This window comes from Phacochoerus africanus, chromosome 9 (assembly GCF_016906955.1).
Source record: "Phacochoerus africanus isolate WHEZ1 chromosome 9, ROS_Pafr_v1, whole genome shotgun sequence".
In the NCBI taxonomy this organism is placed as follows: Eukaryota; Metazoa; Chordata; class Mammalia; order Artiodactyla; family Suidae; genus Phacochoerus; species Phacochoerus africanus.
In genome coordinates this window covers 1,836,363-1,862,937 of record NC_062552.1, presented here as the reverse complement: position 1 = coordinate 1,862,937, position 26,575 = coordinate 1,836,363, and the positions used below count along the sequence as shown (strand labels likewise).

The 26,575-nt window shown below is 45.2% G+C and overlaps 1 protein-coding gene across 7 annotated transcripts in view; it reads right to left on the bottom strand.

The window, feature by feature from the left end:
- Positions 1-12,766, bottom strand: part of RIPK1 (receptor interacting serine/threonine kinase 1) — a 39,674-nt gene extending 26,908 nt beyond the window's left edge. The window contains exons 1-3 of one of the 7 annotated variants that reach the window (XM_047797781.1): positions 12,336-12,766; positions 11,203-11,287; positions 10,551-10,666 (exon numbers count right to left, since the gene is read on the bottom strand). The gene's annotated coding sequence lies outside the window, so the exon portion shown is untranslated. Of the gene's footprint in view, positions 1-10,550; positions 10,667-10,732; positions 11,182-11,202; positions 11,989-12,335 lie in introns of those variants that run through there. The other 6 variants (XM_047797782.1, XM_047797779.1, XM_047797780.1 and 3 more) reach the window with 6 other exon arrangements.
- Between the last annotated feature and the right edge of the window lie 13,809 nt (positions 12,767-26,575).

Genomic DNA, 26,575 nt, shown 5'->3' with positions numbered 1-26,575 from the left:
TACAACAAATACTAGAGGAACTTCTCTAGGCAGAAAAGAACAAGAGAAGAAGGAAAGAAAAAAGAGCAGCAAAAACAAACCCGAAGTAATTAATAAAATAGCAATAAGAACATACATATCAGTAATTACCTTAAATGTTAATGGACTAAATGCCCCAACCAAAAGACACAGACTGGTTGAATGGATACAAAAACAAGACCCATAAATATGCTGTCTTCAAGAGACCCACTTCACATCTAGGGACACATACACATTGAAAGTGAGAGGATGGAAGAAAATATTTCATGCAAACGGGGATCAAAAGAAAGCTGGAGTAGCAATACTCATATCAGACAAAATAGACTTTAAAATAAAGAATATTTTAAGGGACAAAGAAGGACATTACATAATGATCAAAGGATCAATCCAAGAAGATGATATAGCAATTTTAGATATCTATGCACCCAACACAGGTTCACCACAATATATAAGGCAACTGCTAACAACCTTAAAAGGAGAAATCGACAATAACACAATCATAGTCGGGGACTTTAACACCCCACTTACAGCAATGGACAGATCAACCAGACAGAAAATCAATAAGGAAACACAGGCGCTGAATGACACATTAAACCAGATGGACTTAATAGATATTTATAGGACATTTCATCCAAAAGCAACAGAATATACATTCTTCTCAAATGCACATGGAACATTCTCTAAGACTGATCATATCCTGGGCTACAAATCCAACCTCAGTAACTTTAAGAAAATTGAAATCATATCAAGCATCTTTTCCAACCACAACACTATATGACTGGAAATCAACAACAAGAAAAAAACTGCAAAAAACACAAACACATGGAGATAAACAACATGCTACTAAACAACCAATGGATCACTGAAGAAATCAAAGAGGAAATTTAAAAATACCTAGAAGCAAATGACAACGAAGATACGACACTCCAAAACCTATGGGATGCAGCAAAAGCTGTTCTAAGAGGAAAGTTTATAGCAATACAAGCCCACATCAGGAAACAAGAAAATGCTCAAATAAACAAGCTAACTTTACATCTAAAGCAGCTCCAGAGAGAAGAACAGACAAGACCTAAAGTTAGTAGAAGGAAAGAAATCAGAGATCAGAGCAGAAATCAATGAATTAGAAACAAAGAAAACCATAGAAAAGATCAATGAAATGAAAAGCTGGTTCTTTGAAAACATCAACAAAATTGATGAACCCTTAGCCAGACTTATCAAGAAAAAAAGAGAGAGGACTCAAATCAATAAAATTAGAAATGAACAAGGAGAAGTAACAACAGACATCACAGAAATACCAACGATCATAAGAGACTACTATATGCAAGTATATGTCAATAAGATGGAAAACCTAGAAGAAATGTACGAATTCTTAGAAAAATATAATCTTCCAAGACTAAACCAAGATGAAATAGAAAAGATGAATGGACCAATCACAAGAATTGAAATTGAAACTGTGATTAAAAAACTTCCAACAAACAAAAGTCGAGGACCAGATGGCTTCACAGGCGAATTCTATCAAAGAGTTAGAGAAGAGCTAACACCTCTCTTTCTGAAACTATTTCAAAAAACTGCAGAGGAAGGGATACTCCCAAACTCATTCTATGAGGCCACCATCACCCTGGTACCAAAACCAGACAAAGACTCCACAAAAAAAGAAAACTACAGGCCAATTTCACTGATGAACACCGATGCAAAAATCCTCAACAAAATACTAGCAAACCACATCCAATAATACATTAAAAGGATCAAGTGGGATTTATCCCAGGGATGCAAGGGTTCTTCAATATCTGCAAATCCATCAGTGCGATACACCACATTAACAAACTGAAGAATAAAACCATATGATCCTCTCAATAGACGCAGAAAAAGTCTTTGACAAAATCCAACACCCATTTCTGATAAAAAAAACCCTTCAGAGAGTGGGCATAACGGGAACCTACCTCAACATGATAAAGGCCATATATGACAAACCCACAGCAAACATCATTCTCAGTGGTGAAAAGCTGAAAGAATTCCCTCTGAGATCAGGAACAAGACAAGGATGTCCGCTCTCGCCACTACTCTTCAACATAGTTCTGGAAGTCCTAGCCACAGCAATCAGAGAAGTAAAAGAAATAAAAGGAATCCAAATTGGAAAGGAAGAAGTAAAACTATCCCTATTTGCAGATGACATGATACTATACCTAGAGAATCCTAAAGACTCTACCAGAAAACTGTTAGAGCTCATCCACGAATTTGGCAAAGTCACAAGATACAAAATTAATACACAGAAATCGATGGCATTTCTATACACTAACAATAAAAGAGCAGAAAAAGAAATTAGGGAAGCAATCCCATTTACCATCACATCAAAAAGAATAAAATACATAGGAGACAAAAGACCTGTACTCTGAAAACTATAAGCCACTGATGAAAGAAATCAAAGATGACATAAATAGATGGAAAGATATACCATGCTCGTGGATTGGAAGAGTTAATATTGTCAAAATGACTATACAACCTAAGGCAATCTACAGATTCAACACAATCCCTATCAAACTACCAAGGACATTTTTCACAGAACTCAAAACAAAATAAAGTTTGTTTGGAAGCACAGAAGACCCAGAATAGCCAAAGACATCCTGAAAAAGAAAAAAGGAGCTGGAGGAACCAGGTTCCTGGACTTCAGACTATACTACAAAGCAACACTCATCAAAACTGCATGGTACTGGCACAAAGACAAATATAGATCAGTAGAACAGGATAGAAAACCCAGAATTCAACCCACGTACCTACAGCCAACTCATGTATGACAAAGGAGGCAAAAATATACAATGGAGAAAGGACAGCTTGTTCAATAAGTGGTGCTGGGAAAACTGGATGGCCACATGGAAAAGAATGAAATTAGAACACTCCCTAACACCATACACAAAAATAAACTTCAAATGGATTAAAGACCTAGATATAAAACCAGACACTATAAAACTCTTAGAGGAAAACATAGGCCAAACACTCTCTGACATAAATGACAGCAACATCTTCTCAGATCCACCTCTCAGAGTATTGACAACAAAAACAAAAATAAACAAATGGGACCTAATCAAACTTAAAAGTTTCTCCACAGCAAAGGAAACCCTAAACAACACAAAAAGACAACCCACAGAATGGGAGAAAATCTTTGCAAGTGAATCGACTGACAAGGGATTCATCTCCAAAATTTATAAACAACTTCTGCAGCTCCATACCAAAAAAACAAACAAGCCTATCAAAAAATGGGCAGAAGATCTAAACAGACACTTCACCAAAGAAGACATATGGATGGCCAAAAAACACCTGAAAAGATGTTCACCATCACTATTAGAGAGATGCAAATCAAAACCACTCTGAGGTACCACCTTACACCACCCAGAATGGCCATCATCCAAAAGTCTACTAACAATAAGTGCTAGAGAGGGTGTGGAGAAAAAGGAACCCTAGTACACTGTTGGTGGGATTGTAAATTGGTGCAACCACTGTGGAAAGCAGTATGGAGAGTCCTCAGAAAACTAAACATAGAACTACCTTTTGATCCAGCAATCCCACTCCTGGGCATCTATCCAGAGAAAACCACAACTCACAAAGACACATGCACTCCAATGTTCATTGCAGCACTATTTACAATAGCCAAGACATGGAAACAACCTAAATGTCCATTGACAGAGGAGTGGATCCAGAAGAGGTGGTACATACACACAATGGAATATGACTCAGTCATTAAAAAGAACGAAATACCAGCCTTTTTTGCAACACGGATGGACCTAGAAACCATCATGGTAAGTGAAGTCAGCCATACAATGAGACACCAACATCAAATGCTTTCACTGACATGTGGAATCTGAAAAAAGGACAGAATGAACTTCTTTGCAGAACAGACGCTGACTCACAGACATTGGAAAACTTATGGTCTCTGGAGGAGACAGTTTGGGGGGTGGGGGGATGTGCCTGGGCTGTGGGATGGAAATCCTGTGAAGCCACATTGTTATGATCATTACACAACTACAGATGTGATACATTCATTTGAGTAATTAAAAAAAAAAAGTACAAGTTCTTCATTGTCTTTGGATAACAACCCCTTATCGGATATAGGATTTGCAAATTTTTTCCATTCAGTAGGTTTGCCTTTTTATTTTGTTGATGGTTTCCTTTGATGTGAAGAAGCTTTTTACATAGTCCCACTTGTTTATTTTCCCTTTTGCTGCTTTTAAAAAAAAATATTTTTGGCTTTTTAAGGCCACTCCCACGCATGTGGAGGTTCTCAGGCTAGGGGTCTAATCGGAGCTATAGCCCCCGGCCTGCACCACAGCCACAGCAACACAGAATTTGAGCCTCGTCTGCGACCTGCACCACAGCTCACAGCAACACCGCATCCTTAACCCACTAAGCAAGGCCAGGGATTGAACCTGCACCCTCATGGATACCAATCAGATTGGTTTCCACTGAGCCACGATGGAAACTCTGCTTTTGCTGTTTTTTTTTTTTTTTTTTTGGTCTTTTTGCCATTTCTTGGGTGGCTCCTGCAGCATATGGAGGTTCCCAGGCTAGGGGTCCAATCAGAGCTGTAGCCACCAGCCTACGCCAGAGCCACAGCAACGTGGGATCCGAGCCGCGTCTGTAACCTACACTATAGCTCACGGCAATGCCGGATCCTTAACCCACTGAGCAAGGCCAGTGATTGAACCCACAACCTCATGGTTCCTAGTCGGATTCGTTAACCACTGCGCCACAACGGGAACTCCTGCTTTTGCTGCTTTTACTTCGATGACAGATTTGAAAAATCACCGCCAAGACCAACATTAAGGAGCTCAGTCCCTTTGTTTTCTTCTAATTTGTGGTTGCAGGTCTAACATTGGAAGCTTTGATCCATTCGGAGTTAGTTTCTACGCATGGTGAAGACAAGAGACCTGGCTGAACTCTTTTGCACGTGGTCGGCTGGCTTTGCCGACACTGTACTGCAACGACCGTCCTTGCCCCACTGGATACAGCTCTTCCCCGACTTACAGTGGAGCTCTGTCTGGATAAACCCATCGTAAGCTGAAAATGCATTTAATACACCTAACCCACTAAACACCATGGCTTAGCCTAGTCTGCCTCAAACGTGCTGAAGATACATTAGCCTAGAGCTGGGCAAGATCATGGAACATAGCGCCTATTTTATGAGAAAGGGTTGAATACCTTGTGTAATTGACGGAATACTGCACTGAAAGGGAAAGAGAGAACGGCTGTTTGGGGACAGAACAGCTGCAGGTGCACTGGCTGTTCATCCTCGAGATCGCACGGCAGGTGGGGGCTGCAGCTTCCTGCCACAACCCAGCATCACGAGAGAATTTCATACGTGCTGGTAGCCTGGGAAAAGGGAAAAATTTAAAGTACCACTTCTACGGAAAGCTTATTGCTTTTTGCACCTTGGGTAGAGCTGAAAAATTGCCCGTCAAACCGTCCGAATTCAGGGATCATCTGTGTTCTTGGCTCCTTTGTTGAAAGTTACTGGATCCTATACGTGCAGAGTTATTTCTGGGCTCCAAACATACACGTGCGTATCTATGCCAGGAGCATTTTGTCCTGTGGTTTCTGTAATATCATTTGAAACTGCAAAGTGTGATACCTCCAGCTTTGCTCTTCTTTCTCAAGACCGCTTTGGTGACTTAAGGGCTTTTGTGGTTCTACACAAATTTTAGGATTGTTTAATTTCTGTAAAAAATGTCATTGAAATTTTGATAGGAACTGCACTGAATCTGTAATATGGACCTTTTAATAACATTAAATTTCCCAATCCATGAGCATGGAATATTTGCATTTATTTGTGGAATTCGACTTCTTTCCTTAATATCTTACTTTTCAGTATACAGGTCGTTCACCTCCTTAGTTAAGCTTATTCCTAGGTATTTTATTCCTTTTTGATGCAGTTTGTAAATGAGACTCTTCTTAATTTCTAACAGCTCATTTCCAGTATCACAGTAAAATACGACACTTTTTTTTTTTGTCTTTTTGCCATTTCTTGGACTGCTCCTGCGGGCATATGGAGGTTCCCAGGCTAGGGGTCCAAACGGAGCTGTAGCCGCCAGCCTACACCAGAGCCACAGCAACACCAGATCCAAGCCGCATCAGCAACCTACACCACAGCTCACGGCAATGCTGGATCCTTAACCCGCTGAGAAAGACCAGGGATCGAACCCGCAAACTTATGGTTCCTAGTCGGATTTGTTAACCACTGAGCCAGGATGGGAACTCCCAAAATACAACAATTTCCATAAAATACAACAATTTTGTATACTAAGGTTTTTTTTTTTTTTTTTTTTTTGCTGTTTTAGGGCCACACCTGCAGCATATGGAAATTCCCAGGCTAGGGGTCAAAGGGGAGCTGCAGCTGCCAGCCTACACCATAGCTCACGGTAACACTGGATCCTTAACCCACAGAGTGAGGCCAGGGATGGAACCTGCATCCTCATGGATACTAGTCGGGTTCATTACCACTGAGCCAACTCCTGTATACTGATTTTATATCCTACAACATTGCAGAATTTATTAGTTCTAACAGTTTTTGCACCCATGGCATACGGAGGTTCCCAGGCCACAGATCAAATCTGAGCCACAACTGTGACCTATGCCACAGCTGGGGCAATGCCAGATACTTAACGCACTGTGCTGGGCCAGGGATTGAACCCACACCAGAACAGAGACAACTCCAGATCCTTAATCTGCTGCACCACAGCGGGAACTCCAGTTCTAACAGTTTTTCGTCTTTAGGGTTTTCTATGTGTAATGTTCTGCCAACTGCAAATAGTGACAGTTTTATTTCTTCCTTTCCCATTTACATGCCTTTTCTTTTTCCCGCCTAACGGCTCTGGCTAGGACTTCCAATACCATGCTGAATAAAAGTGGCAAGAGTGGGCACCCTCATCTCATTCCTGAGCTTGGAGGAAAAGCTTCAGGTTTTTCACTTTTGAGTATGATGTTAGCTGCAGGGATCAAATCTTTTTAACTTTGCATTGTGAAATGTTAATTGGAGAAGTTCCCGTAGTGGCTCAGTGGAAACAAATCTGACCAGCATCCACGTGAGGACACAGGCTTGATCCCTGGCCTCGCTCAGTGGGTTAAGGATCCGGCATTGCTGTGAGCTGTGGTGTAGGTCGAAGACCCGGCTCAGGTCTGATGTGGCTGTGGCCGTGGCATATGCTGACGGCTACAACTCTGATTTGACCCCAAGCGTGGGAACCTCCATGTGCCATGGGTGAGGCCGTAAAGCTGGGGGCGAAGTTTGCTTTGTTTTGTTTTTTAAGTACTTGAAGGGGTTTCTGAAAATGCCTGGGCTGCCAGTGATCCCGTCCAGTGGGATCACTGGACATCCTCTACATCCTTCCACATCCTCTACAAAGGCTCTGGTGGCCCTGCCGTCCCAACAAGGCTCACAGATCAGCACAATTAGGTGACACCCTGAGTCATTTTCCCGTAACATGAGACATTTCGAAACAAGAGGAAGTACCCTCTGGAAAGACACGTGTCTGTGGGGCGGAGACAGGGTTTGGGGGAGGTGCCCCGATAAGGACAGGGAGACAGAGGGGACGAGGAGAGGCAGACACCGAAGGTGAGGGCGCCTAAGCCATAAGGACAGTGGCTTTTCTCCTGTATGAACTCAGGCTTTTTAACTTAGCAGCCCTGTGTCTCAGGTAACTGACATAAGCCTCAACTTCCTCATTTGCAAAAAGAAATAACAGTGACTCTCCCAAAGACTGTAAAGATCCTGTGAGAAAAAAATACACGAAAATACACTCACTGCCTGCTTCGCGGCTCTGGCCCCGGTTGGCCCAGCCACACCTGTCCACGCGCATCCCCTTCCTGGGCTTTGCGGCCGCCAGTGCGCAGCCGGGGTCCCTCTTCTCAGCAGCTCTCTGCTGACCAGTCTTGGGGGGCGGGGGGGGGACAGAGTTTTTCATCCTTCCCCCCATAAGCCCTGCGGGGACACTTCCCTCTCCCGGCCAGAAGCTGCTCCTCCTTCTGGCCTCAGAAATGCCATTTCCTCCTACGCGGGGGTCCTTCAATTAAGCTCACAGAAAACAGGAAACTGTGTGAGGGCCGTCTACAGCGCCCGGCACAGAAACTGACACATGGCAGCTGGTCACCAAATGAGTTCGTGTCTTAAAAAAATGACTACTGGAGTTCCCGTCATGGCGCAGGGGTTAACGAATCTGACTAGGAACCATGAGGTTGCGGGTTCGATCCCTGGCCTTGCTCAGTGGGTTGGGGATCCAGTGTTGCCGTAACCTGTGGTGTGGATCGCAGACACGGCTCAGATCCCGAGTTGCTGTGGCTGTGGCGTAGGCCGGTGGCTAAAGCTCTGATTCGACCCCTAGCCTGGGAACTTCCATATGCCATGGGAGCGGCTCAAGGAAAGGCAAAAAGACCAAAAAAAGAACTACTGAATTGTTCAAAGATAAAGACTAGAGTTAAGCAGATTCAAGCATATTCACAAGCTGTACCACTATACAGCCAGTGCATGACAGGGTGGATGGGTGGGCAGACCGACAGACACAGGCCCAGGAGAAAAGATACAGAGAAAGACCCTGACAGGTGAGCAGGAATTTTATTTGGATGGTTGGGTGATTCTTCTCTACACTTTTACTACATTTTCCAAGTTTTCTACAATAAACATGAATTATCTTTGTAATGAATTTTTTGGCCACACCCACGTCATACAGACGTTCCTGGGCCAGGGATCAAACCCGCCCCACACCAGCTACCTAAGCCGCTGCAGGAACACTGGATCCTATACACCACAGGAGAACTCCGACAGATCTGTTTTAAAGGAAATAATTCCTTCACTGTGCAGTTCTTTATTCTAGGGAATCAGGTGCTGGCATAGATGATGCACAAAGATGCTCCCGGTAACACTACGAAGAACAGCAAAAGACCAGAAAACAATTGACGTGCACACAATAAGGGAGAGTAAGTTACACGGCCAATTCGCACCATGAAATACATCCAGCAGTTTTCAAAAATGGTGGTAGGGTATGCGTGTCTAGTAATATTACAAAAGGCTCACAGACCGAGTAAAGAAACAGAAAGGAATTACACCCATGCCTTGAAAGAGGCCCGCCGGGGTGTCAGGATTCAGGAGGATGAGGTTCCAGCTGCTCTCTCTCCTTCAGCCCAGATCTTGGCTCCTCAGAGCCACCAAGACCAGCGAGGACTTGTAGCACCTCCTGCAGGCAGGATGCGCTCGGTGGGGGCGGCTCCTGACCTGGGCTGGTTCTCCTCGGGCTGCGGTTTGCTGGTTGAGTCTGGTCTGACCTAACTTCTGCTCCTTTGCATGCTGTCCAATGATTTCTTTAGATTGTACTTTGGCCCCGCCCCCCGTTTCCCCTCGAATGATTCAACTGTATAAACACTGAATAACTTAGGAAGGATTGTGTGTGAGTGATTTAGAAACCCAAGAGTCACAAAAACACAATGCAGGCAGAAAACCAGATGACAAAGCCCGTTACAGAGGGGTCAATAAAGGCCAGCTGGCCAGTTGTCAACTTGCGATTAACTAATTTCCACAAGAATATGAATATACCTCATTTAATGGGGTTTCTTAAGATTTCTGCATAAGTATATTTTTGTTTGTTTGTTTTTTAGGGCCGCACCCGCAGCATACAGAGGTTCCCAGGCTAGGGGTCCAATCCGAGCTGTAGCCATCAGCCTACAACACAGCTACACCACCACCAGATGGGAGCCGCCTCTGCGACCTACACCACAGCTCATGGCAACGCCGGATCCCTAACCCACTGAGTGAGGCCAGGGATCAAACCCTCAACCTCATGGTTTCTAGGTGGTTTCCGCAGCACTGTGACGGGAACTCCTGCATAAGTGTATTTAATTCAGGGACTCAGGAAAGCAATCTTTTCCACTGAAGTTAACTGAAACTTCACAAATGACCTTCAAAGGCACAACAGGTCTAGGTATCAAAATATTTATAGTTATATTCCGTTTTGTTTCTCACTATACCTCAGTAAAGCTGGGGGGACATGTGAATTGTTAATAATAAATAATAACACCAAAACGCCAACAAAACTGATCTATGACCCTAACAGTCGGGAGAGTGGCTCCCGGGGGGCGGGGAGAGCAGGAGGCTCTAACTGACATGAGGTGCAAGGGATTGCGGGCAGCAGTGTCTTACTTGGTCAGGTTCCCTCTGCGATGCGCAAGAGAGCCAAACAGTTAGGACCTGTGCACTTTTCTATGTAAACATTTTAAAAAACGACTCCAAATATTCATAGTCACCGTTAAGTGGGAGAGGAGTGTTTTCTCCATTTTACAATGATGACCGTAGGTAATGAGTCTGATGGAAAATGCTGCCCATTGCTGCCCTCCTTTCCCTGCTGACAGTACTCTGATTTGACTCAAGTGTCCAAGGGTTCTTTGCTTATAACCCCTTGAGGCTTTGCCCCAGATAAACAAGAGCTCTGAGCAAGGAAGACCCCAATGATGAGCAAGACAGAATGACAGGAAGAGGTCAAGCCAGCCTCCCCATGTACCTTAGGACACTGCGGCCTAACGGTAAAGGCAGTAACTCTTGGAGTTGAATGATGCCTCTAACATGGCAGAGTCTTTCCTTTCTCCACTCAAACTTCCGCTAACACATGCTTCTTCTCTAGGGAGCAAACCATAACCTTTGTTAAAATCACGTGCAAGAACCTCATCTCACAAACTTGCTCACCTCTGAGAACCACGGAGAATGTAGAAACTACATCATAAAAACACATCAAAGTGTGGTTCCAAATCAGTTGTTTGCAGGTTAACACGATCATTTTGGCCAGAGAATAACATCCAACCAAAGCGTGGGAAGCTTTGTGTTTTTTCAAATTCCCCGATCACACTGGCCGTATCAACAGTGTCGCGGATTAATAAGCACCACAGAGCAGTTGGCGATTTCCGAACTCGATGTTTAGGGACTTTTTCTTCACTCTCCCGGATGTCCCCAATCCTCCAAGTACAACGTTCCGCAGAGGAAAACGGAGACAAGTTAAAAGCGTTATCGCTGCCTCGTCAGTGATAACTAAAGAGGCTGCCGCTGTTCCACACCATTTTATTTTGAACGAACTCAGTCTTCACCTTTATCGTCTGGAAGAGCTGCCCTTCCCCACACGTACAACTGACCACGACTGTCTCCCTTTCTTTTGCACCTACCTGATGGTTACAAAACGCAGATCAAGCACGAAGTCACTCTACAGGGCCAAGTTCACGCCTGCCTTGATTTCTCCGAGTGTAAAACCTTGGGGTAAGAACAGTGGTCTAAAGACCGAAGGACGTCGGCAAAGTTGGTTGAGTGTAAAGGCTTCAGGCTTTGTCCAAGATACACAAGAGCTCTGAGCAAGGAGCAGCCAAACGATCAGCAACAGGCCGAGAGACAACCAACCACCACGCCTCTGGCGGGGTTTTGTCCACGGCTCAGGGGAGAAGAACTTAGCTCGCCCTCTTCAAAAACTCCGACGAGATCGTGGAGCGCTTGGTAAAAGCAAACGCCACTGACCACGGACGAGGCCTCCTGGGGTTACGACATCCTTCCCCTTCGCCGCTGTGGACCCTTCTCTCCCACTTGCCCGCTCCGGCCGAGGCTACGCGGAAACGCTCCTGTCCCGCGAGCCGCGGCGGCCCCAGGCCCCAGGCGAAGGTCCTTCCGAAGGGCGGTAAGGAGGCCGGGCCCCGGCGCCTGCGTGACGCGCTGCCGCCGCTCAATGACACCGCCGTAAAACCCCACCTCCCCCACCAGCTCGACAGCGGGAACGGCGTCGGTTGGTTCCAACATCACACGGGAGGCAGGGCTCCGCCCTCGGACCGCCAGACCGAAACCACCCGCCAGCGGGAGAGCCGCCGCGCTGCGGCCAGTTAACCGGCCCGCGCCCGACTTCCGGGAGCGCCTCGGCCACGCCCACCCCGCACGGACCGCCGCCCGACTTCCGGGAAGGCCTGGGCCACGCCCGCCGCCAGACCCCGGGGAGCGCCGCGGGCCGCGCCCAGCGCGGCCTGACAGGCCCGCCGCCCGACTTCGGCGCGGGGCGGGCCGCGCCCATCGCCGGACCCGCGCCCCTGGTCCGACCCGCTGACAGCCCCGCTGCCCGGAACGAAGGTCGCGGGCCACGCCCACAGCCTGACTTCCGGGAACGCCGTTGGCCACGCTCACCACCTGACCGGCCCGCCGCCCCGTCCCTCCGGAACGCGGTCGCCCGCCCGCCGCCCGCGCGCCGGAAGCGGGAGCCCCGCCCTGGGCGGAAGCCGTTTGGGGAACCTGACCGCGGTCCGGGTTCCCAGCGCAGACCCACCGAAGGATTCGCTTTCGCTTCCGCGGGCAACTTCCCGAGGCCGAGGCGGGGGCCGGGGCCGGGTGGAGGACGAGGCGGCGGGGGCAGTCCAGGATTGCCCCGACGCCCGGCAGCGTCGCCGGCGCGGACCGGGGGTGGGACGCGGAGCCTGACGAGGGTCGCCGCGGGCTGAGCCGTCGGCTGCGACACCGGCGGGGCGGCCCCGCGCTCCCCGCCCCCGGCTGCGCGAGCCCGCCGTCCGCCGCGTGCTGCCCCGTGGGTCGGCGCGCTCCGGCCCTCGCGGAGTGGGCCCGCCGGGACCGGCGCTCCAGAAAGCCGATCCGGTGCCCCTGTCGCCTGCGCGCCGATTGAGTGAGCTCGGCCGGAGGAGGGCGTGGACTGCTCGCTCCGCCTTCTGCCCCTGCCCCTGCCCCGGAGGAGGGCGAGCCGAGCGCCCGCCCCGTCGCCGGCTGGGCCTCCTGGACAGCTTTCGGAACCTGGAGTGCGCTCAGCCAGATGTCGCGGCTTTGCTGCGTTTCAGAGCGAGTCCGGAGGCCCGGAGAGGAAGTGCGCGGAGTCTTAGAAACCACTCTTAGAAACCTCCCAGGTGGGGCATGCAGCCCCAGGGGAGTTCTCAGCTCCGCGGGTCAGCAGCGCTGGAACTATAGGCAATTATCATGCTCTCATCTCCCTCACCTGTACAGCGAGGATAATAAAATCTACTCTGGATTTTAGAGTAGAAGAGCAGGGTATTTATTTTGCAGCCCTTTGCAATGATAACTGGGAAGTCTCAAGCAAAATGGGAAATACTTGCTCTAGTGTTATGTTAAAAAGCTTATACACAGCGTGATAACATACTGTAAAATGGTACATACATCAAGAGAATGAGATGCCACAAACTAAGAAAAAGCACCTATATTAAAACAGTATTACCCAAAATGAAGTAAAAACCTAAGAAAAGGAACATCGCAGTAAGAAAATGGGCAAAAGATCTGAACAGTCACTTTACCATATAGATGGCATGTGAAAAGATGGTCAATATTAGAAGTCATTAGGAAATTATGAATTTCTTCTTATTCATTTATTATTTATTTTGGCTGCACTCAAGCAGCATGTGGAAGTTCCTGGGCCTGGGATAGACCCCATGTCATTAAAGCAACCTGAGCCACTGCAGTCACAATGCTGGGCTCTTAACCTTCTGTGCCACAAGAGAACTCCAGAAACTGAATTTTAAACAGCAATGAGATACCAGTACATCCTATTGACTTAAAATAGACTGCCAACTATTTCTCAAAAAACAGGCTTATTCATGATCCACAAAGGATTGCATTTCAGGGTCTGCAACTGTGGGAAGCTGTGTGCAAAGCCCCAGCAAAAATGGAGAGGAGGACACTTTTATGGGGACAGAGGAACTTAGGAGGGCTATAGTTTAAAAAAAAAAAAAAGATGCAAATCAAAACTACCATGAGATACCACCTCACACCAGTCAGAATGGCCCTCATTAATAAATCCACAAATAACAAGTGCTGGAGGGGCTGTGGAGAAAAGGGAACCCTCCTGCACTGTTGGTGGGAATGGAAACTGGTACAGCCACTATGGAGAACAGTTTGGAGATACCTTAGAAATCTATACATAGAACTTCCATATGACCCCGCAATCCCACTCTTGGGCATATGTCCGGACAAAACTCTACTTAAAAGAGACACGTGCACCCGCATGTTCATTGCAGCCCTATTCACAATAGCCAGGACATGGAAACAACCCAAATGTCCATCGACAGAGGATTGGATTTGGAAGACATGGTATATATACACAATGGAATACTACTCAGCCATAAAAAAGAATGACATAATGCCATTTGCAGCAACATGGATGGAACTAGAGAATCTCATGCTGAGTGAAATGAGCCAGAAAGACAAAGACAAATACCATATGATATCACTTAGAACTGGAATCTAACATCCATGACAAATGAACATCTCCTCAGAAAAGAAAATCATGGACTTGGAGAAGAGACTTGTGGCTGCCTGATGGGAGGAGGAGGGAGTGGGAGGGATCGGGAGCTTGGGGTTATCAGACACAATTTAGAATAGATTTACAAGGAGATCCTGCTGAATAGCATTGAGAACTTTGTCTAGATACTCATGTTACAACAGAACAAAGGGTGGGGAAAAAAATGTAATTGTAGTGTATACATGTAAGGATAACTTGATCCCCTTGCTGTACAGTGGGAAAAAAAAAAAAAAAAAGAGTCCGTAGCTTTTCACTGGTTGAGTTGCCTGGAGAGAAGAGGTGTTTTTTCTTCCTTTTGGCCTCTCTGCTACTGTTGCAGGTATGAGAACTCCCCCTTCTGGCCTCCTCTATTTAAGGTTTTTGTTCTTTGTTCTTTTGATTTTTACATTTCCCCCTTTGATCAAGATCTTTCTCTGAAAGCATCTCCATTCAAGCACGATACTTTTTTGGTGTCAGTGGCTTTTCTGTACCCCAATGTCAGGAAAGCCCTTTCCTGTCTCCCATCAGTGGGAAAGGACACAGATTGCAAACATGCAGAGGTTACATTGGAGTAAGAAGGAGGAGTATGAGAGCTGTCAGGCACTTTTCACCCAAAGTTCATATGTCACCAAGATCAGAGACGCTGGAGATCATCTGAAGTGCTGTGTTGTCAAAGCTTTGGCAACAAACTCCCAACAGGCCTGGTCCAGTTATCTTGGGAAAGCTGACTCATAAGATGCCATCTGCTTCAATTCTGGGAAATCTTTACCTTTAGGTCGCCAGATGCTGTACAGGTCCAGTCAGGCTTTGGCTTTTAAATGTCATTGTGTCATGTGAGTCCAAGAGTCAGTTCTTTGGAGTGTGGTGGCACAAGGGTTGGTTAGCAGTACCTGATAGGGCCTTTCCAATAAGGTTGAAGAGTTTGGAGGTGTCTTACTCCCACAGATAAAATCTACCGGTTGCAGGTGTGAGGCTTAAGGTCTTCATTTCCCTGGAGACACTGGAAAGACTACCAAATCATGGTTATTTTTGGTTGAAGTAATTAGATCTTTATGATAGTGGAAAAATGCATAGCACTCCTGGGTCAAAAGAGGCAGGCGCCAAGCATAACGTGTGTCCTATGACTATCTCAGACCATGAGAGTTTATGAATATAAGAAGTGGATCGAAGATTCAGAAGGACCAACGGCAATGCTTTTGGCCAAAGTATTTAGAAACCTTTGCAAATGTTGCCATCTGAGTTATAAGGGCACCATTAGCACAGTCAGGTAAACCAGAGCACTGAGGGTGTAACTGCAGCTACGGTGTTGCACAACTGGCCACACAGAGCACACTTGCTGAGGTTCTTCACCAGTAAAACGGGTCCCTTGATCACTGTGAACTGCAAGAAGAGTTTTCCAGATAGGGATATTCTTTCCCAAAAGAACTTTAACCAAAAAAAAGGGAGTAGCCTGACTACAGGGGAAGACTTTGGTCCAGTGGAAAAACACGCAGACCATGACTGAAATAGCCACGAGGTGGAGGAAATTGTAAGTCATTTGTTTGCCAGACCTGGAGTGGTTCATTGGGCTCTTTAAGATGTCACTGAAGATGGGGAGAGCACTGGAGAGGCTGCTTAGAGGGCAGAGGTACCTAAAGCCTTTGCACTGGTAACAATCTCTTTTCCAATGTCTGGGCTCCTTGCATAATCAAAGAAAACTGGGAGGATTTTGGTTTTATTTAGAAGCCTTCAATTACTGCGGTTGAAGATTTAAGAATTTTGGTCTTCCTTTGAGGTGACACGTCTAGAGTGAAAGAGCTGGTTTGCTAGATAAAAAAAATTTAGAGTTGATACAGTTTTCTAATCTATTCTGGTCCTTTTTTCTAGAAGAGAGAGGTACCATTTCTGTCCATTAATAAGTATAGAGTTAGGGAGTTCCCTTAGGTGGCTCAGTGTTAACAAACCTGACTAGGAACCACGAGGACACAGGTTCGATCCCCAGCCTCGCTCAGTGGGTTAAGGATCCGGCATTGCCATGAACTGTGGTGTAGGTTGAAGATGCGGCTCGGATCCCGCGTTGCTGTGACTGTGGTGTAGGCCAGCAGCTATAGCTTTGATTCGACCCCCAGCCTGGGAACCTCCATGTGCCACGGGTATGGCCCTAAAAAAGCCAAAAAAATAAAGTATAGCGTTAAAAGCTGCCCTGGTGGAATCAACAACTGAAGGAAGACCTGAGTTTTCTTCAAAAATAATCCAACACTGGGAACTCTGGTCACTTATGATGGAGCATGATAATGTGAGAAAAAGAATGTATACATGTATATGTGACTAGGCCACATTGCTGTACGTGAGCAGAAAAGTGACAGAACACTGTAAACCAGCTATAATGGAAAAAAATCATTATAAATAAATAAATAAGTAAATAAAATGGAAAAAAATCATGATAAATAAATAAATACAATGGAAAAAATCTGAAGTCGATTCCTCCCCCTCCCCCTCCCCTTTCTTCTTTCTTTCTTTCTTTTTTTTTTGGCTGCACCTGTGGCCTGTGGAAGTTCCTGGGCCACTGTAGTGAGCCAAGCCACAGTCAGTAGTGGCAATGCTAGATCTTTAACCCACTGAGCCACCAGGGAACTCCTGGAGTTGATTATAATAGTCAAACAGGTTCATCAGATTTTTGTATAAGCCTGAATTTTGTTCCAATCAACAGGCTTTGGAAAAGCCACAGGAATTGCCTGATGAAATCACTGAGTGATTGCCAATGCCTTATCATATGTCTCCCAGTTGTAATTCTAGAGACCTTTCAGGGTTTTACCAGTTAGCAGCAAACCCAATGCTGGACCTGGCTTCACTGACAAGCATGTGAACTCTGGCATGAGCAAGAGAAACTAGGTTGATAGATCTGAATGACTATTAAATTCCACAGCAAATGTGTGCCAACCTTTGGTTACTTTAGTAAAAACTTTGACTATAGCTCACAATTGTTCAGCTTTAGGCCAGGGAATGTAAGAAATTAAGAGTTCCTGTTGTGGCTCAGTGGGTTAAGGACCCAACGTTGTCTCTGGGAGGATGCAGGTTCAATTCCTAGCTCAGGAACTTCCATATGCCACAGGTGCAGCCATTAAAAAAATAAAAAAAGAAAAGGAAAGAGAAAAAAATATGAGTCTAGCTCTGATCAATGACACTTAAATTTAAAAAATAAAAATAAAGAGTTTGGTCTCTGGATTCTCAGAGGCTTAATTTTAAAGGGACAGGTTCTGATAAGTTCAGAAGAAAAGGGGAAGTTTGGTGAGGGAATTGTAGGGAAGCTGGAAGAAGGAGGAGGCAGCATAGAAGGGAAGGAGGTAGGTGCCAGTGGTGAGCTCTGGGCTTGCGGAGCATAGTGAGAGAAGACGGATGGTGCCAGGGTGGCATCTGAGACCAGCCAAGGAGACTTCAGGAACCATTCTATCTTTGCTTACCTTAGTTAAAGTTAAAATCTTATTTTGCAGAGAGGCAATTTTAGGCTCCTAGGAATGTTTGGAAGTCTCAAAATACCAATTGAATTAAGTATTCTGTTCAATTTTATAAATTTTTGAGCTATTGTGGTCCAATTTGAATTTAAGTCAATTAAATTTGGGGATTTTAACATTTTCCCGTAATGGCCATTGATATTCTAAATTACCTTTGGTTAGGTCATTCCATTTAGTTATAAGTGCACATGAAGATGGATTGTGGATTTAAAAATAAAATCAGCCCAAGACCTTGTAAAGGGGGGCACCCTCAGTATATTTAGACAGCTTGGATCCTATTTTTGACAGGTTTTTCTCTAGACTAAAATAATATTTGTCAGAAGTTCCCTTCATGGCTCAGTAGTTAATGATCCCAACTAGTATCCATGAGGATGTGGGTTTAATCCATGGTCTCACTCAGTGGATTAAGGATCCAGCATTGCTGTGAGCTGTGGTGTAGGTCACAGATGTGGCTCGGATCTGGATCTGGTGTTGCTGTGGCTGTGGTGTAGGCTGGCAGCTATAGCTCCAATTAGAACCCTAGCCTGGGAACTTCCATATGCCACGAGTGTGGCCCTAAAATATATATGTGTGTGTGCATGCACGCAAGTGTGTGTGTGTGTGTGTGTGTGTGTGTGTATAGTATTTGTCACACAGTTTAAACAGCTGAAATTGCTCAGGCAGCTCAAACAACCTATAGGTTTAATGTTGGCCAGTTATAAGGGGCAGTTTTGGTTCTGGAGGAGCCAGGTAGAAGGCTCCTCAGCCAGTTCCCATAGAACAGCTTCTCTTGCAAAGGAATGGACCAAAGGCTAAACTGGCACAGCTCCAATGAAACAGACCCTATTCTTGAAGGAATGGGCCAAGAGTAAACCAGTTCCAGTTCCAAATCAAACCAAGTGCCAACCAGTACTCACATACAGAACAAGGAATTAACCAGAAAGAAAGAAACATTAAAATAGATCCCAAATAAAGCCTGGAGAGTATCACAATACAAAAAGAGCAGAAGCTTGAATCCAGAAGAAAGACATACCTTCAGACTGGATGGCTGACAAGAAAGGGAGTGAGTGACAATGAGCTCTACCATGGACATGGCACCTGTTTACTCCCCAGCCCCAGGGCTGTTGGGGCTTTCTTTGGTCCCCATAAGGGCCACCAAAATGACCTAAAATAGACAGACTGCCAGCTATTTCCTTTCAACAAATGATTCTGGGACAACTGGATTTCCACATGCAAAGAATGAAGCTGGAGCCCTACTTCACACTATATAAAAATTAATTCAAAAAGGATCAACAAGCTAAATATAAACAACAATGCCTTATAAGCTAACATCTTACAAGAACATGTAAGAATAAATCATCACATCGAGTTTAGCAATGGTTTCTTAGATAATGACACAAAAAGCATGAATAATAACAGCAAAAGATTGCTTAAACTTAATCAAAATTAAAAACTGCATCAAAGAATATTGTCAAGGAGTTCCCATTGTGACTCAGTGGGTTAAGAACGTAACATAGTCTCCATGAGGATGCAGGTTTGATCCCTGACCTCACTCAGTGGGTTAAGGATCTAGTGTTGCCACAAGCTGGGGCATAGGTCACAGATGTGGCTCAGAGCTGGTGTTGCTGTGGCTGTGGTGTAGGTCTTCAGCTACAGCTCCTATTCAACCCTTAGCCTGGAAACATCCACATGCCAGAGGTACCCCCATAAAAAGAAAAAATAAAAACTTAGGACATTGTCAAGAAAGTGAAAAGATGACCTACAGAGTAGGATATATTTGCAAATCATATATCTAATAAGGATTTAATACACAGAATTTATGTCACTCCCACCACTCAAAGGCAAAAAGACAACCCAATTTTTAAAAGGACAAAGGACTTTAATAGCCATTTCTCCAAAGAGGATATACAAATGGCTAATAAGAATACAGAAAGATGCTCAAAATTCTTAGTCTTCAGAACAATGCAAATCAAAACCACAAAGAGGTACCACTTCACACCTACTTAGATGGCTATAGTTAAATAAATGGAAAATAACAAGTGTTGACAAGGATGTGAAGAAACTGGAATTTCTCTTTGTCTTTGTCTTAAGGGCCGTACCTGCAGCATAAGGAAGTACCCAGACAAGGGGTCGAATTGGATCTGCAGCTGCCAGCCTACACCACAGCTCACAGCAATGCTGGATCCTTAACCCACTGACCAAGGCCAGGGATCGAACCTGTGTCCTCATGGATACTACTCGGGCTCGTTACTGCTGAGCCACAGTGGGAACTCCAAAACTGGAAATTTTGAGCATTGCTGGTGGGAATGTGAAATAGCGCAGCCATTATAGAAAGCAGTTTGGCATTTCCCCAAAAAGCTAAACACAGAATTGCCACACAACTCAACAGTTCCCTTCCCAGGGGTACACTCCGAAGAACTGAAGACACCAACTCAAAAAGATACTTGATGCCACTGCTCATTGCAGCTTTACTTGGGGAACCCAAAACAGCTCAAGTGCCCATCAGTATGGGAAAGCATAAATGAAATGTGATCTAGACATACACGGAATTTTATTCAGTCATTTAAAAAAAATGAAGTTTGCCTTTTTTAGGGCTGCACTGCAGCATACGGAGGTTCCCAGGCTAGGGGGCGAATCGGAGCTACAGCTGCTGGCCTACACCATAGCCACAGCAATGTCAGATCTGAGCCACATCTGCGACATACACCACAGCTCACGGCAATGCTGGATCCTTAACCCACTGAGCGAAGTCAAGGATTCAACCTGCATCCTTATGGTTCCTAGTTGGATTTGTTTGTGCCACACCACGACAGGAACTCCTTTTTTTTTTTCTTTTTATGGTAGTACCTGTGGCATATGGAAGTTCCCAGACTAGTGATCGCATCAGAGCTGCAGATGCAGGCCTACACCTTAGCCACAGAAACACCAGATCTGAGCCACATGTGTGACCTATGCCACAGCTTGTGGCAGTGCCAGATCCTTAACTCAGTGTGTGAGGCAAGGGATTGAACCCACATCCTCACAGAGACTATCTCAGGTCCTTAACCCACTGATCCACAATGGAAACTCCCAAAAAGGAATGAAGTTTTGATACATGATGCGATGTGGGCAAACTTTGTGAACATGTTGCTAAGTGAAATAAGCCAGTCATAAATGAACAAATACCATGTTCATCAAATATCTAGAATAGGCAGACTCATGGAGACAGAAAGTAGATTGGAGGCTATCAGCGGCTGAGGAACAGAAGGAATGCAGAGTTATCCTTAATGGTCCCAGAGTTTCTGTGCAGGATGCGAACGATTTTCTGAAATTTGGTAATGGTTGCACAATGTTGTGAGGATGATTAATGCCACTGATTTTTAGTTAAAAGTAGCTAAAATGGGGCGTTCCCGTCGTGGTGCAGTGGTTAACGGTTCCGGCTAAGAACCATGAGGTTGCGGGTTCGATCCCTGGCCTTGCTCAGTGGGTGAAGGATCCAGCGTTGTCGTGAGCTGTGGTGTAGGCAGGCAGCTGTAGCTCCGATTGGACCCCTAGCCTGGGAACCTCCATATGCCGCAGGTGTGGCCCTAGAAAAGGCAAAAAGAAAAAAAAAGTAGCTAAAATGGGATGGAGAACACATGGAGATATGGGGGAGAAGGGCAGCCCGGAAAGAACATGGAAGCTCAGAGCCCCTACCTTGCCTTCTGCCTCTCTTCGCCCGGCTGATCCTGTTTTCTCTTTTGTTATGAGCCAGTGGTCCCGCACTTATGGGGACGTAAGACCGTGGACCTCGGCGCAAAGGACAAAGTTGGTGTCTTTAATGTGTGCACGGGGAATTCTCCATCCCGCACTGGCTGAGCCCAGGGAAGACTGGAAAATGGGAAGGAGGTCTCTAGGAAATTCCCAATAGAGAACAATGCACCTGCTTCAGAGTGTCAACGGGAAAAGCTTCAGTCACCAGGAGAATCTTTCTAAAACAGGTGTGTCTCCTACAGTTTAAAACCTGTGGGTGTACTTCACGTCCTTCAGAAGTACTAATGCCGGTAAGACGGGGGAATAGAAGGACTGGAGCTCAACTTCTCTCCTAAAAACAATAAAATTCACAGCTAAAGGCTGAGCAATCTCCACCCAAATGGACCAGAAACCTTCAAAAAGATATCCTACTCCAGAAGACAAAGAAGAGGCCACATCAAGAGGGAGGAGGGGCGATTATCACGTGAAATAAGCAACCCCATACCTCCTGGGTGGGAAGACTGGAAAGTAACTGGTTCACGGAAACTCAGCTGCAGGAGTGAGAGTTCTGAGCCCCACATCAAACTGCCACGTGTGGGGATCTGGCACTGGGAGAAAGAGCCCCTGGAGCATCTGACATTGAAGGCCATTGGGGCTTGTGCGCAGGAGCTCCGTGAGACTGGGGGAAAACGGAGACCCCATTCTTAAAAGGCGCACACAGACTTTCACGTGCACTGGGTCCCAGGGCAGAGCGAGGTCTCCACGGGAATCTGGGTCAAACCTGACTGCAGTTCTTGGAGGACATCCTGGGAAAACAGGGGTGAATGTGGCTTGTGGTGGGGGAAGGACATTGGAAGCAAAGCTCTCAGGAATATTCAGCAGCGTGCCTTTCTGTAAAAATAGAACTCACGGACTTTGAAAAACTTATGGTTTCCAAAGGAGACAGTTTTGGGGGTGGGGGGATGCGCTGGGGGTGTGGGGTGGAAATCCTATAAAACTGGATTGTGATGATCATGGTACAGCTATAAGTGTAATAAATTCATTGAGTAATTTAAAAATAATAATAATAAATAAATTAAAAAAACAAAAAAACAAAAGTACTAATACTGGGGCAAGCTGTCAAAAAGAAAAATCCTATTTTATGCTGGGGAAAGGGCAGAGGGTGTGTAGTGGAGGAGCTGAGCTGGGGGAAGGTACAGCCTCAGTCATCTGCACAGCGCTGGTCACATCTGTTGTCTGAGGGCCTTGGTGTTTCTTCTGCATGGCGTCTCGATCCCCAAGAGTCTGCATCTGGAAGTTCCAGTCCTGGCTCAGTGGTGATGAACCCGACTAGTATCCATGAGGATGCAGGCTGGATCCCTGGCCTCACTCAGTGCGCTTAGGACCCGGCGTTGTTGTGAGCTGTAGCATAGGTCCCAGATGCGGCTTGGATCCAGCATTGCTGTGGCTGTGGCGTAGGCCTGTGCTACAGTTCCTATTTGACCCCTAGTCTGGGAACTTCCATATGCCGTGGGTGTGGCCTTAAAGAGACCAAAAAAAAAGTGGCTAAGAAGGCATCTAGTCATCCCTTGGTATCTGTGGGGGACTGGGTCCAGGACCCACCATGGCCACGAAGGCCTGCAGATGTTCGAATCCCTTCTAGTAAATGGCTCCCTGTTTGCATGTAATCTACACACATTCCCTATCTATTTTAAGTCATCTGTGGATTACTTATAATACCTCATGCAATGTAAATAGTATATAAATAGTTGCCAGCATTTATAAATTCAAGTTTTTTTCTTTAGAACTTTACAGAATTGTTTTTTTCTGAATACTTTTGATCCATGGTTGGTTGAATCTGTGAAGGTGGAAATTACAGATAGAGCAGATGGTATTTATATTTCGTTATATATTTTTAAAGTACAATAAAAATTAAAATCACTGAAGTCTTTTGGTGAGAACGTAGTCAACCACTTTGGCAGTTAAGCAGGCACCTACGTACTGTTTGGTTTCTTGGCAATGACAGGGGATGGGAGGGGCTGAGGTGAGGGACCAAGGGTCACCAGGAAGCTGTTCAAAGGACAAGTGCCTTCGCTATCTTGGTTTTGTGCGTGTCTATGTATGGTCAATTCTTATCAGATCATACACATAAAATATATAGTAGTCAATAAAACTACTTTTTTACCCCACCCCAGGAATGACATCTGACTTTTCGTAAGAAATACAAGCAAGAGGAGAATGATGTAAAATACACGCTGTTGCAAGGAAACCCCACCAGCCTAGAATTCCATACCCATTGACACTACCCTCCAAAAATGAAGGAGAGGTTAAAATGCTCTGAGAAACTGGAGTTCCCTTGTGGTGCAGGGGGTGAAGGATCCGGTGTTGTCCCTGCAGTGGCTTGGATCGCTGATGTGGCACAGGTTTGATCCCTGGCCCTGGAACTTCCATATGCAGTGGGTACAGCAAAACACAAAGACACAAATACAAATGTTCTGAGAAACTCAGGACGTGGCACTAGTAGAGGTGCCCCGTGAAGAACCTCAAAAGAAGTTGTCCAGAGAAAGGGAAAATGATCTGGGTAAGAAACACAGATCTGAATAAACAAAGGAAGAGGGTAGAAAAAGAGCAAGGAGGAATTCCTGGCATGGCTCAGTGGTAATGAACCTGACTAGTATCCATGAGGATATGGGTTCAGTCCCTGGCCTTGCTCAGTGGGTTAAGGATCTGGCATTACTGTGAGCTGTGGTGTAGGTCGCAGACATGGCTCAGATCCCAAGTTGCTATGGCTGTGGTGTAGGCTGGCAGCTGCAGCTCTGATTCGACCCCTAGGCTGGAAACTTCCATTTGCCATAGGTACAGCCCTAAAAAGATAAAAAAAAAAGAAAAGAAAGAAAGAAAGAAAGAAAGAAAGAAAGAAAGAAAGAAAGAAAGAAAGAAAACAGTAAGGAAACAAAAATAAAATCTTTTATTATTCTTAATTAATGTAATCAATAACTGTTCGAAGTTACAATAGTAAATAACAATATATTCAGTGATTATAGCATATGGATAGGTGAAATGAATGTTAGCAATTCTCTGAGAGATTGGAAGAAAGAATTAGAAATACTTTATTTATTATAAGGTATCTATACTAGCTGTGATGCAGTATAATGTCATTTCAAAGTAGATTTAGATTAGTCACTAAAACATTTTTAAGAATACGTATAACTGATGTACCAAGAAAAGAGAAAAAATTGGATCATGAAATGCTCAATTAAATCCAGAGAAAGTAGGAGTTCCCATCGTGGCGCAGTGGAAACAAACCCGACTAGGAACCATGAGGTTGCAGGTTTGATCCCTGGCCTTGCTCAGTGGGTCGGGGATCTGGCGTTGCTGAGAGCTGTGGTGTAGATCACAGATGCGGCTCGGATTTGGCATTGCTGTGGCTGTGGTGTAGGCCAGCAGCTGTAGATTTTGCAGGACAACACCTAGCCTGGGAACCTCCATATGCCGTGGGTGTGGCCCTAAAAAGCAAAACAAACAAACAAAAACAACAACAGCCAAGAACTTTAAATATAAAACCACAGATAAGTTAAAAGTAGAAGGATGGGGAGTTCCCATCGTGGCACAGTGGTTAACGAATCCGACTAGGAACCATGAGGTTGCAGGTTCGGTCCCTGCCCTTGCTCAGTGGGTTAACGATCCGGCGTTGCCGTGAGCTGGGGTGTAGGTTGCAGACGCGGCTCGGATCCCACGTTGCTGTGGTTCTGGCGTAGGCCGGCGGCTACAGCTCCGATTGGACCCCTAGCCTGGGAACCTCCATATGCCACAGGAGCGGCCCAAGAAATAGCAAAAAGACAGAGGGAAAAAGAAAAAAAAAAAAGTAGAAGGATGGAGAAAAAGACAACAGGCTAACAGGAATTTTAAAACAAAATACAGCTGAAAGAGCTAAGTTAACGCCAGGCAAAGTAAACTTTAGAGCCAGGAAAATGATCAAGGATGAGAGGGGCATTACAGAATGATGAAGGGGTCAATTCTCCCAGAACATGATACAATCCGTTACGTATGTGCATCTAACAACAGAGGGCCAAAGTGTGTGAAGAAAAACTGATAGAACCCTCATAAGAAACAGACAATTCCGCTACTACCACTTGAAGCTTCAGTGCGCTTCATGTGGGAATTGACAGGTTCGGCAGGTAGAAAGTCGGTAAGAATATATGTCATCGGGACAGCATCGTAATTACCTGGATTTCGCCCCAAAACAGAATAGACATTTTTCTCAAGATCACATGGCGTATCCACCGAGACAGACCTCATTCTGGGCCATAATAAATATCTTGACCAACTTAAAAGAACAGAAATAATACAAGCTATGTTCCCGGGTCACAGTGGAATTAGAAACAAATAACAGAAAGACAGCTAGAAATATTCCAGGATATTTGGAGATTAAACAACACACTTCTAAGTAACATGGGTCAAAAAAAGTCACAAGAGAATTTTTAAAATATTTTACGTAAATTAAATAAAATATGACATCAAAATTTTGAGATGCACTAAAAGCAGGGCATAGGGAAAAACTTATAGCATTAAGTGCACATATTATGCAAGAAGAAATGCCAAGTAGTCTTGCACATCAGAGAACCAGAGACAGCAGGGCCATGTTAACTGCAGCTAGAAAAAGAGAGAAATAAGAAAAATCAGAGGTAAAACTAATGGCGTTGAAATCAAGAGATCAGTATAGAAAATCAATGCAATCAAAAGCTTGTCCTCTGACTTCTCAATAAAATTCTACCAAACAGAATATGCCGCATCACATTAACCAGATTACACACCACAGCAAAGTGGGATTCAGCCCAAGTTCATAAGGATGGTTCAACATGTGCAAATGATTCAATGCCATACACGTTAATAAAAGCAAACACAAAAACCACATGATCATCTCAATAGATGCAGAAAAAGCCCTTGACAGGAGCCAACACTCCATTCACGATAAAAACGCTTACCGAAGAGGGAACGTGCCTCAACATAACTAAAGCCTTTTACGACAAACCCACAGCCCAAATAATGCTCAGTGGAGAAACGCTGAAGGCCTTCCCACTGGAATCGGGAACAAGACAAGGATGCCCC